The sequence below is a fragment of the Pristiophorus japonicus genome, chromosome 14 (assembly GCF_044704955.1).
Source record: "Pristiophorus japonicus isolate sPriJap1 chromosome 14, sPriJap1.hap1, whole genome shotgun sequence".
Lineage (NCBI taxonomy): Eukaryota > Metazoa > Chordata > Chondrichthyes > Pristiophoridae > Pristiophorus > Pristiophorus japonicus.
In genome coordinates, this window is record NC_091990.1 from 125,039,549 (window position 1) to 125,051,942 (window position 12,394).

The 12,394-nt window shown below is 46.0% G+C and overlaps 1 protein-coding gene across 1 annotated transcript in view; it reads right to left on the bottom strand.

Moving 5' to 3' along the window:
- The window catches only part of ano1a (anoctamin 1, calcium activated chloride channel a), a 379,673-nt gene that overhangs the window by 214,447 nt on the left and 152,832 nt on the right, over nt 1-12,394 (bottom strand). The gene's annotated exons all lie outside the window — the stretch shown is intronic.

Here is a 12,394-nt window from a genome sequence, read left to right on the forward strand (position 1 = left end):
CTTGGCAGCTGAAGGCTAATGGTGGAGCAATTAAAATCAGGGATGTGAAAGAGGCCAGAATTGGAAGAGCACAGATATCTCAGAGGGTTGGAGTCGGTTACAGAGATAGCGAGGGGAGAAGACCTAGAGGGATTCTGAAAACAATAATAATGTTTAAAAAAAAAGAGGCGTTGCTCAACTGGCAGGCAATGTAGCAAGCACAGGGGTGATGGGTGAATGGGACTTGGTGCGAGTTAGGACACGGGCAGCAGAGTTTTGGATGACCTCAAGTTGGAAGATGGAAAGTCAGCGACTTCACTGAAATCTTTGTTCCTGACTCCTTGGATAGTTTCCCTCTCCCTTCATTCGATCATTGGCTATTGTGTCTTCAGCATCCTAGATACACACTCCCTCAGTAAACCCCTCTGTCATTACAAGACCTTCTCCTCCTTCAAGGCTCTCCTTAACACCACCTCTTTGACCAAACGTTTGGTCACCACTCCTACTACCTCCTTTGTGGGCTCAATGCCAATTTTCCTCACACCTCGTGAATCACCTAGAGACATTTTTCCAGATAACAATGCAAATTTTTGTTGTTGATTGGTCCGTATGTTTTTCATAAGGATATTCTCCCTTTCCTTATTCGTAAACAATTGCTCACCTAAAAATGTCACGACTGGTGCATCCAAAAAGAAAAAAGGCGACGAGAGCTTGGAGAGTGGGCAACATCCATGCATAATTCTTTCAATGCTTTGGTGGTGTTGGCAAAGTTAAAAATATTGCCGCTGCCAACCTGGTTGCTGCAGCTCTCTCGAGTAAATTTTCCAGGGAGATTTGGTCTGAAGGGGAATGTCCTGTGTCTATTTTTACTTGCTGCTTATTCAAGTAGTTGCAACTAAGTTACAGGAGAACATTTTCCAGAGATTAACCCTTTCCTCAATGTTCCAGTGTGGTTGTCTTGCCCCAGCTGCCTCTAGCCATTTTAAATGGACGTTCCCTGTAGTTTAATAACCCACTCAGTCACTGACACATCCAATCACATGACTCATCTTAGCAGATTCGGCTCAATCACAGGTGGCAGAGAAGATATCCTACTTAGGAATAACCCACCAACTGAGGACAGAATCCTTTTAAAGAAAGACTTGGATTTACATGGTGTCTTTCATGACCACTGGATGCCTCAAAGTGCTTTACAGCCAATGAAGTACTTTTGGAGCATAGTCATTGTTGTAATGTGCAAAATGTGGCAGCTAATTTGCACACAAGCAAGCTCCCACAAACAGCAATGTGATAATGACCAGATAATCTGCTTTTGTTGTTATGTTGATTGAAGGATAAATATTGGCCAGGACAATGGGGATAACTCCCTTATACTTCTTTGAAATAGCGCCATGGGATCTTTTACGTCCATTTGAGAGACCAGATGGGGCCTCGGTTTAACGTATCATCCGAAAGAAGACACCTCTGACAGTGCAGCACTCCATCAGCACTGCACTGGAGTGTCAGCCGACATTTTGGTGCTCAAGTCCCTGGAGTGGGACTTGAACCCACAACCTTCTGACTCCAAGGCGAGAGTGCTAACCACTGAGCCACAGCTGACATGAAAACTGGAGAAATGTAATAAATTGCAAAAATATTCACATTCCAATTTGGCCTTCATTTATTTATGCACTTTTTTCACCAATACAGTGCTCAAGAGTCTCAGGACATCCACTGTTGAGTGGTTTTGCCTTAATATTACATTTCCCTATTGACCCTCAGGTAATCATCAGTGCATCATCTTTGACTGTTCTTGTTCACCATAGAGGGGAAAGAAAAAAAAGTGGGTGGCAGAAGCGCAACAGAAAACACCAATATAAAATGCATCTTTCAATATAACTCAAACAAACACTCAGGAAGGATAGACAGAAAGGAAAAGGAGGTGGGGTAGTGTTGCTCATTAAAGAAGAAATTAATGCAATAGTAAGGAAGGACATTAGCTTGGATGATGTGGCATCTGTATGGGTGCAGCTACGGAATACCAAAGGGCAGAAAATGCTGGTGGGAGTTGTGTACAGACCACCAAACAATAGTAGTGAGGTTGGGGATGGCATCAAACAAGAAATTAGGGATGCGTGCAATAAAGGTACAGCAGTTATCATGGGCGACTTTAATCTACATATTGACTGGACTAACCAAACTGGTAGCAATGCAGTGGAGGAGGATTTCCTGGAGTGTATTAGGGATGGTTTTCTAGACCAATATGTAGAGGAACCAACTAGAGGGCTGGCCATCCTAGACTGGGTGATGTGTAACGAGAAGGAACTAATTTGCAATCTTGTTGTGCGAGGCCCCTTGGGGAAGAGTGACCATAATATGGTAGAATTCTTTAAGATGGAGAGTGATACAGTTAATTCGGAAACTAGGGTCCTGAACTTAAGGAAAGGTAACTTCGACGGTATGAGGCGTGAATTGGCTAGAATAGACTGGCAAAGGATACTTAAAGGGTTGACGGTAGATAGACAATGGCAAACATTTAAAGATCACATGGATGAACTACAACAATTGTACATCCCTGCCTGGAGTAAAATAAAAAACGGGGAAGGTGGCTCAACCGTGGCTAACGAGGGAAATTAAGGATAGTGTTAAATCCAAGGAAGAGGCATATAAATTAGCCAGAAAAAGCAGCAAACCTGAGGAGTGGGATAATTTTGTAATACAGCAGAGGAGGATAAAGGGTTTAATTAGGAGGGGTAAAATAGAGTATGAGAGGAAGCTTGCTGGGAACATAAAAACTGACTGCAAAAGCTTCCATAGATATGTGAAGAGAAAAAGATTAGTGAAAACAAACATAGTTCCATTGCAGTAAGATTCAGGTAAATTTATAATGGGGACAAAGAAATAGTGGACCAGTTAAACAAATACTTTGGCTCTGTTTTCACGAATGAAGACACAAATAACCTTCCGGAAATACTAGGGGACCAAGATTCTAGTGAGGAGGAGGAACTGAAGGATATACTTATAAAGCAGGAAATTGTGTTAGGGAAATTGATGGGATTGAAGGCCGATAAATCCCCGGGGCCTGATAGTCTGCATCCCAGAGTACTTAAGGAAGTGGCCCTAGAAATAGTGGATGCATTGGTGATCATTTTCCAACAGTATCGACTCTGGATCAGTTCCTATGTACTGGAGGGTAGCTAATGTAGCACCACTGTTTAAAAAAGGAGGGAGAGAGAAAACAGGTAATTATAAACTGGTTAGCCTGACATCAGTAGAGGGGAAAATGTTGGAATCAATTATTAAAGATGAAATAGTAGCACATTTGGAAAGCAGTGACAGGATTGGTCCAAGTCTACATGGATTTATGAAAGGGAAATCATGCTTGACAAATCTTCTGGAATTTTTTGAGGATGTAACTAGTAGAGTGAACAAGGGAGAACCAGTGGATGTGGTGTATTTGGACTTTCAAAAGGCTTTTGACAAGGTCCCACACAAGAGATTGGTATGCAAAATCAAAGCACATGGTATTGGAGGGGTAATGTACTGATGTGGATAGAGAACTGGTTGGCAGACAGGAAGCAGAGAGTCGGGATAAACAGCAAATGCATGGCAGATGCAGTATAATATGGATAAATGTGAGGTTATCCACTTTGGGGGAAAAAAACACGAAGGCAGTATATTATCTGAATGGTGGCAGATTAGGAAAAGGGGAGGTGCAACGAGACCTGGGTGTCATGGTTCATCAGTCATTGAAAATTGGCATGCAGGTACAGCAGTTGGTGAAGGCGGCAAATGGTATGTTGGCCTTCATACTTAGGAGATTTAAGTATAGGAGCAGGGAGGTCTTACTGCAATTGTACAGGGCCTTGGTGAGGCCCAACCTGGAATATTGTGTTCAGTTTTGGTCTCCTAATCTGAGGAAGGACGTTCTTGCTATTGAGGGAGTGCAGCGAAGGTTCACCAGACTGATTCCCAGGAGGGGGGGACTGACATATGAGGAGAGATTGGATCAACTGGGCCTTTATACACTGGAGTTTTGAAGAATGAGAGGGGATCTCATAGAAACTTAAGATTCTGACGGGACTGGACAGGTTAGATGCGGGTAGAATGTTCCCGATGATGGGGAAGTCCAGAACCATGGGACACAGTCTTCGGATAAGGGGTAGGCCATTTAGGACTAAGATGAGGAGAAACTTCTTCACTGAGTTGTTAACCTGTGGAATTCCCTACCGCAGAGAGTTGTTGATGCCAGTTCATTGAATATATTCAAGAGGGAGTTAGATATGGCCCTTACAGCTAAAGGGATCATGGAGAGAAATCAGGAAAGGGGTACTGAGGGAATGATAGCCATGATTTTATTGAATGGTGTTGCAGGCTCGAAGGGCCAATAGCCTACTCCTGCACCTATTCTCTATGTTTCTATGTCTAAAAAAATATCTCCTAGCTGGCAGAAGACATTCTTGTTGCCATTATTGATTTTTTAGCTATGTGGAGCCCCATTTCAAGATAACCTTACACCAAAGGATGAACCTTTGGTATATCGATACTCTACAAGACCAGACTGGATAGTAGGCTATCTCCCATCAGTAAATTTAGAATCAAAGCCATCACCCTGTCCTGACCATTAAGAATTTCAGACCTTCAATTAGTTGACCTCCATGTCTTGCCTCGTTTAGTGCAGTATAACCGGTTGGTTTTTCCACTTGAAGATATGGCCAGGCATAAGTTAAAAATCATATTAAAGGGATTAGAGATTGGTTTACATGATCTCATCATAGAAAGCAAAAGAAACATCCTCAGATTTTACATAATATGCCACATCATTTACATACAAAAATGATGCACAGGAAATAACCAACTGGCCCATTTAGCCTGTCCCCTATAGATGTGGTGCCTTATGTATACCTGGAGTAATGGAATCTCCTGGAAGGGAAAAAACAAATTAAAAAAAAACAGGCTAATTAAGTGAATCAAATCTGGAAAATTCCTCTACGATCCCTTTAGGCGATCGAAAATATTCCAGGAGATCACAATGAGCCCGATTGATATTACTTGTAAAAGGTGATCTCCACCCCAGCCAGAAACAGGTTCACTGCATGAACTGGCAACCTGTTCCACAGATCCACTATTCTCTGGGAAAAGAACTGCCTAACATCCAACCTAGCTCTGCCCTTGCATGAGTGTGTTTGAAGACCTGGCCCACAAATCTACCACCAAGCTCATGGTCTACAGGGCTGTAGTGATAACCGCCCTCCTGTATGGATCGGAGGCATGGACGATGTATAAAAGGCACCTCAAGTCGCTGGATATATATCACCAATGATGTCACCGCAAGATTCTGCAAATCCCCTGGGATGACAGGCGCACCAACATCAGTGTCCTTGTCCAGACTAACAGCCCCAGTATTGAAGCACTCAATCAACTTCGCTGGGCAGGCCACATAGTTCACATGCCAGATACGAGACTCCCTAAGCAAATGCTTTATGCGGAGCTCCTTCATGGTAAAAGAGCCAAAGGTGGGCAGCAGAAGCATTAGAAGGACACCCTCAAAGCCTCCCTGGTAAAGTGCGAAGTCACCACTGACATCTGGGAGAACCTGGTCGAAGACCACCCAAGGTGAAGAAAGTGCATCCGGGAGGGCGTTGAGTTCTTCAAGTCTCAACGCAAAGTGCGAAGAGGTCAAGCGTAGACAGCGGAAGGAGCGCGCGGCAAACCAGCCCCATCCAACCCTTCCCTCGACAAATGTCTGTCCCACCTGTGACAGGGTCTGTGGCTCTCATATTGGACTGCTCAGCCACCAGAGAACTCACTTTGGGAGTGGAAGCAAGTGTTTCTCGATTCCGAGGGACTACCTATGACGATGATGCCCTTTGCATAACTTGAAATTGTGCTCCCAGATTCTCCCTAACCTATCCAGTTGAAATAATTGGTTCACATAAAACATAATATAGTCCCTTGATCAAACTGCCCCAGAGACTATGCTTCTTCAAAATATACCGACCCCGCTCTTTGAGCCTATACATAAGAACAGAAGAAATAAGAACAGGAGTAGGCCATACTGCCCCTCGAGCCTGCTCCGCCATTCAATATCATGGCTGATCTGATCATGGACTCGGCTCCACTTCCCTGCCCGCTCCCCATAACCCCTTATTGCTTAACTGTCTATTTCTATCTTAAATTTATTCAAAGTCCTAGCTTCCACAGCTCTCTGAGGCAGCAAATGTCATAGATTTACTAACCTCTGAGAACAGAAATTTCTCTTCATCTCAGTTCCAAATGGGCAGCCCCTTATTCTAAGATTATGTCCCCTAGTTCCAGTCTCCCCCATCAGTGGAAACATTCTCTCTGCATCCACCTTGACAAGCCCCCACATAATTTTATATGTTTCGATAAGATCACCTCTTAATCTTCTGAATTCTAATGAGCAGAGGCCCAACCTACTCAACCTTTCCTCATAAGTCAACCCCCTCATCTCCAGAATCAACCTAAAGGACCTTTTCTGAACTACCTCCAAAGCAAGTATTTCCTTTTGTAGATATGGAAGCCAAAACGACACGCAGTATTCCAGTTGTGGCCTCACCAATACCTTGTATAACTGTAGCAAGACTTCCCTGCTTCTATACTCCATCCCCTTTGCAATAAAGGCCAAGATTCCATTGGCCTTCCTGATCACTTGCTGTACCTGCATACAAACTGTTGTGCATCTGTAAAGCATGTACTCCAATGTGCCGCCACAGGTAGCTCATCCCCTGAAGTCGCAAGGGATCCCAGTATCCCTTGGGAGCACTGTATATAAGCCGGCCCCTAAGGCTTGTTACTCACTCTGGAGTGTCTCATTAAAGACTGAGGTCACTGTTACTTAAACCTCCATGTGCAGCCTCATCTGTGTTAGGAACACAATAACTGGCGACGAGAATACGAATCCAACGCAAAGATACAGCAAACTGTGGGCACCTGGAGAGGTTCTTGGAGGGCGAGGACTGGGAAGCCTATGTCGAACGGCTAGACCAGTACTTTTTAGCCAACAAGCTGGACGGAGAAGGAAGCGCTGCAAAAAGGAGAGCGGTCCTCCTCACAGTCTGCGGGGCACCGACCTACAGCCTCATGAGAAATCTTCTGACTCCAGTGAAACGCACAGATAAGTCGTATGAGGAGCGGAGTACACTGGTTCGGGAGCATCTTAACCCGAGGGAGAGTGTGCTGATGGCGAGGTATCGGTTCTACACGTGCCAGCGATCTGAAGATCGGGAAGTGGCGAGCTACATCACCGAGCTAAGGCATCTTGCAGGACAATGTGAGTTTGATGGCTACCTGGAGCAAATGCTCAAAACATTTTTTATACTGGGCATTGGCCACAAGACCATCCTACGAAAACATTCGACTGTAGAGACACCGACCCTCAGCAAGGCCATTGTGATAGCACAGGCGTTTATGTCCACCAGTGATAACACCAAACAAATCTCTCAGCACACAAGTGCTAGCAATGTTCATAATTTAACTGGAACTGTGTTTGCGAGCAGACATGTACAGGGCAGAAACCACGAGTCTGCAACTGCCAGCAGGCCTCAGGTGACCCAGATGACCGAGTCCCCAACAAAGGATGAACGCAAGGCAATTCACACCTTGTTGGCGTTGTGGAGGCTTCCATTCAGCCTATTCATGCCGCTTCAAAGGGTATGTTTGCAAGAGCTATGGAACAATGGGGCACCTCCAACGAGCTTGCAAACAAGCTGCAAGCTCTGCAAAACCTGCTAACCACCACGTGGCAGAGGAAGATTGGTCCATGGTGGATCAAAGCAATTTCGAGCCTGAGAGAGGAGGCAGATTCTGAAGCACACGCGGTGCACACATTTGACGAAATGTCCACCTATAAAGCTAAACGTAAAATTGAATGGCTTACCCATAGCCATGGAACTGGACACAGGCGCTAGCCAATCCATCATGAGTAAAAAGATGTTTGAGAGACTGGTGCAACAAGGCATTCAGACCAGCCCTGAGTCCCATCCACATGAAACGGAGAACATACGCGAAAGAGCTCATCACTGTCCTGGGCAGCGCCATGGTCAAGGTCACCTACAAGGGCACGGTGCACAAACTGCCACTCTGGATTGTCCCAGGCGATGGCTCCATACTGCTTGGAAGGAGTTGGTTGGGCAAAATCCGCTGGAACTGGGATGACATCCGAGCACTATCACATGTCGATGAGGCCTCATGTACCCAGGTTCTTAGATTTCCTTCCCTTTTTGAGCCAGGCATTGGAAACGCTTCCGGGGCGAAGGTGCAGATCTACTTGGTCCCAGAGGCATGACCCATTCACCACAAGGCGCGAGCGGTACCTCACATGATGAGGGACAGAGTGGAAATCGTGCTGTACAGGCTGCAATGCGAGGGCATCATCTCCCCAGTGGAATTCAGTGAGTGGGCCAGCCCGATTGTTCCAGTACTCAAATGTGATGGCACGATCAGGATTTGCAGCGATTATAAAGTAACTATTAATCGTTTCTCGCTACAGGACCAATACCCGCTACCTAAGGCAGACGACCTATTTGCGACGCTGGCAGGAGGCAAGACATTCACCAAGCTCGACCTGACTTCAGCCTACATGTTTCAGGAGCTGGAGGAGTCTTCGAAGGGCCTCACCTGCATCAACAAGCACAAAGGACTGTTCATCTACAACAGATGTCCGTTTGGAATTTGGTCGGCTGCAGCGATCTTCAAGAAACTTTGAGAGCCTACTCAAGTCGGTACCATGCACGGTGGTCTTTCAGGACGACATATTGGTCACTGGTCGGGACACCGCCGAGCACCTACAAAACCTGGAGGAGGTCCTCCAGCGACTGGATCGCGTAAGGTTGCGGCTGAAGTGGTCGAAATGCGTCTTCATGGCAGCAGAAGTGGAGTTTTTGGGGAGGAAGATCACAGCGGACGGCATTCGGCCCACAGACGCCAAGACAGAGGCTATCAGGAACGCGCCCAGGCCACAGAACGTCATGGAGCTGCGGTCTTTCCTGGGACTCAACTATTCTGGTAACTTCCTACCAGGGTTAAGCACTCTCTTAGAGCCCCTACATGTGTCATTGCAAAGGTGAGAACTGGGTATGGAGAAAAAAAAAGTAATTGCTTTTGAGAAAGCCAGAAATATTTTGCTCCAACAAGCTGCTTGTATTGTATAACCCATGTAAAAGACTTGTCCTAGCATTTGACACATCGTTGGACAGAGTCTGGTGTGTATTACAACAAGCTAGCGTTGCGGGGAAGTTGCAACCTGTCGCCTATGCTTCCAGGAGCTTGTTTAAGGCCGAGAGAGCCTACAGCATGATTAAGAGGCATTAGCATATGTGTTCGGGGTAAAGAAAATGCATTAGTACCTGTTTGGCCTCAAATTTGAGCTGGAAACCGATCACAAGCCCCTCACATCCCTGTTCGCTGAAAACAAGGAGATAAATACTAATGCCTCAGCCCGCATACAAAGGTGGCCACTCACGCTATCAGCGTATAATTATACCATCCGCCACAGGCCAGGCACTGAGAACTGTGCAAATGCTCTCAGTTGGCTACCATTGCCCACCATGGGGGTGGAAATGGCACAGCCTGCAAACTGGTTGATGGCGGCGCAGCCCGCAGACTTATTGATGGTCATGGAAGAGTTTGAAAATGATAAATCACCTGTCACGGCCTGCCAGATTAGGACTTGGACCAGCCAAGGTCCTCTGCTTTCCCTCGTTTAAAAAAAAACTGTGTACACATGAGAGCTGGGCCAGCATCCCTGTTGAAATGCAAGAGCCAATCAAGCCGTTCCAGCGGCCAAAGAACGAGCTGTCCATTCAGGCAGACTGCCTGTTGTGGGGTAACCGCGTAGTGCTACCAAAAAAGGGCAGGGAGACATTCATCTTGGATCTCCACAGCACAATCCCAGGTATAGTAATGATGAAAGCGATAGCCAGATCCCACGTGTGGTGGCCCGGTATTGACTCTGACAGAGTCCTGTTAACGGCAATGCAGCGTATGTGCTCAGTTGAGAAATGCACCCAGAGAGGCACCATTTAGTTTATGGCCCTGGCCCTCCAAACTACGGTCGAGGATCCATGTCGACTATGCAGGCCCGTTTCTTGGTAAAATGTTCCTGGTGGTGGTGCTTTTTCAAAATGGATTGAATGTGAAATAATGTCAGGAAGCACCACCACCATTGAAAGCCTGAGGGCCATGTTTGCCACTCACAGCCTGCCTGACATGCAGGTCAGTAACAACGGGCCATGTTTCACCAGTGCAGAATTTAAAGAATTCATGACCCCCAATGGGATCAAACATGTCACCTCAGCCTCCAATGGGCAGGCAGAGCGGGCAGTACAAACAATCAAACAGCCTTAAACAAGTCACAGAAGGCTCACTCCAAACCCGCCTGTCCCGAGTACTGCTCAGCTACCGCAAGAGACCCCACTCAGTCATGAAAAGGACACTTAAAACCAGACTCTCGCTGGTTCACCCCAACCTGCATGATAAGGTAGAGAGCAGGTGGCGGCAACAAAATGTAAACGATGGTCGTGCCACTGTCACGGGAAATTGATCTGAATGACCCTGTGTACGTGCTAAACTATGGACATGGTCCCAAGTGGATCGCGGGCACGGTGATAGCTAAAGAAGGGAGTAGGGTGTTTGTAGTCAAACTAGACAACGGACAAATTTGCAGAAAGCGCCTGGACCAAACGAGACTGCGGTTCACAGACTGCCCTTAACAACCCACAGCAGACACCACCTTTTGAGAGCCCACACATACACACCGAAAGGATCAACGACACCACACTGGACCAGGAAATCGAATCCATCACGCTCAACAGCCCAGCAAGGCCAGGCTCACCTAGCAACCCTGCAGGGCCAACACGCCAGCCCAGTGAGGGCACAGCCAACACACCAGAACAGACATTTGTACCGAGGCGGTCCACCAGGGAAAGAAATGCTCCCGACTGCTTTGCCTTGTAAATAGTTTTCACTTTGACTTTGGGTGGGGGGGGGGGGGGGGGGCGGGGGAGGTGATGTTGTGTAAAGCATGCACTCCCATGTTCCGCCACCAGGGCAGGGAACTCATCCCCTGAAGCACTGTATATAAGCCGGCCCCTAAGGCCTGTTCCTAACTCTGTAGTGTCGTATTAAAGACCGAGGTCACTATTACTTTAACCTCCCTGTGTGCAGTCTCATCGGTGTTAGGAACACAATACAAACCTTGTGTGTTTCATGCACAAGTAACCCCAGGTCCCGCTGTACTGCAGCACTTTGCAAACTTTCTCCCTTTAAATAATAATTTGCTCTTTGATTTTTTTTTCTGCCAAAATGCATGACCTCATATTTTCCAACATTATACTCCATCTGCCAAATTTTTGCCCACTCACTTTGCCTGTGTATGTCACTTTGCAGATTTTTAGTGTCCTGCTCACACATTGCTTTTCCTCCCATCTTTGTAATATCAGCAAACTGGACTACGTTACACTTAGTCCCTTCTTCCAAGTCGTTATGGATTGTAAATAGTTGGTGTCCCAACACTGGTCCCTGTGGCACCCCACTAGTTACTGATTGCCAACCCGAGAATGAACCATTTATCCCGACTCTCTGTTTTCTGTTAGTATGAATAAAGGATTGGCTAACTAATATATTACCCCCAACCCAGTGAACTTTTATTTTGTGCAGTAATCTTTTATGTGGCACCTTGTCAAATGCCTTCTGGAAGTCCAAATACCCCACATCCACTGGATCCCCTTTATCCACCCTGTTTGTTACATCCTCAAAGAACTCCAGCAAATTTGTCAAACATGACTTCCCCTTCATAAATCCAAGCTGACTCTGCCTGACCGAATTATGCTTTTCCAAATGTGCTGCTACTGCTTCTTTTATAATGGACTCCAACATTTTCTCAGATGTTAGGCTAACTGATCTTTAATTTCCTGCTTTTTGTCTGCCTCCTTTTTTAAAATAGGGGCATTACATTTGCAGTTTTCCAATCTGCTGGGACCACCCCAGAATCCAGGGAATTTTGGTAAATTACAACCAGTGCATCCACTATCCCTGCCGGTACTTCTCAAGACCCTAGGATGCAAGCCATCAGGTCCAGGGGATTTATCTGCCTTTATCTTATTGAGTACCATCTGGGTAGCTGAGATGTTTTTAAGCCGAGAACCAATCTTGTGTTCCCTTCCACACTCTACCAAATCCCCAATCATACAAGGAGATGAAAATTGGACACAGTATTCTAATTGAAGCCTAACCATATTATTACTCTGAAATTGGAGAGCACTTTTGGGGAACATTCCTCAATTCTAATTTCACAACAGTCAGTCATCAGATTGCACTGCATATTTAGAAGATATCTGACCCTCAGTTTTTGGCGGTAAGAAACCTGCTATCTTCATCATATGTGCTGTAATCCATCTACATGAGTAGGTAGATG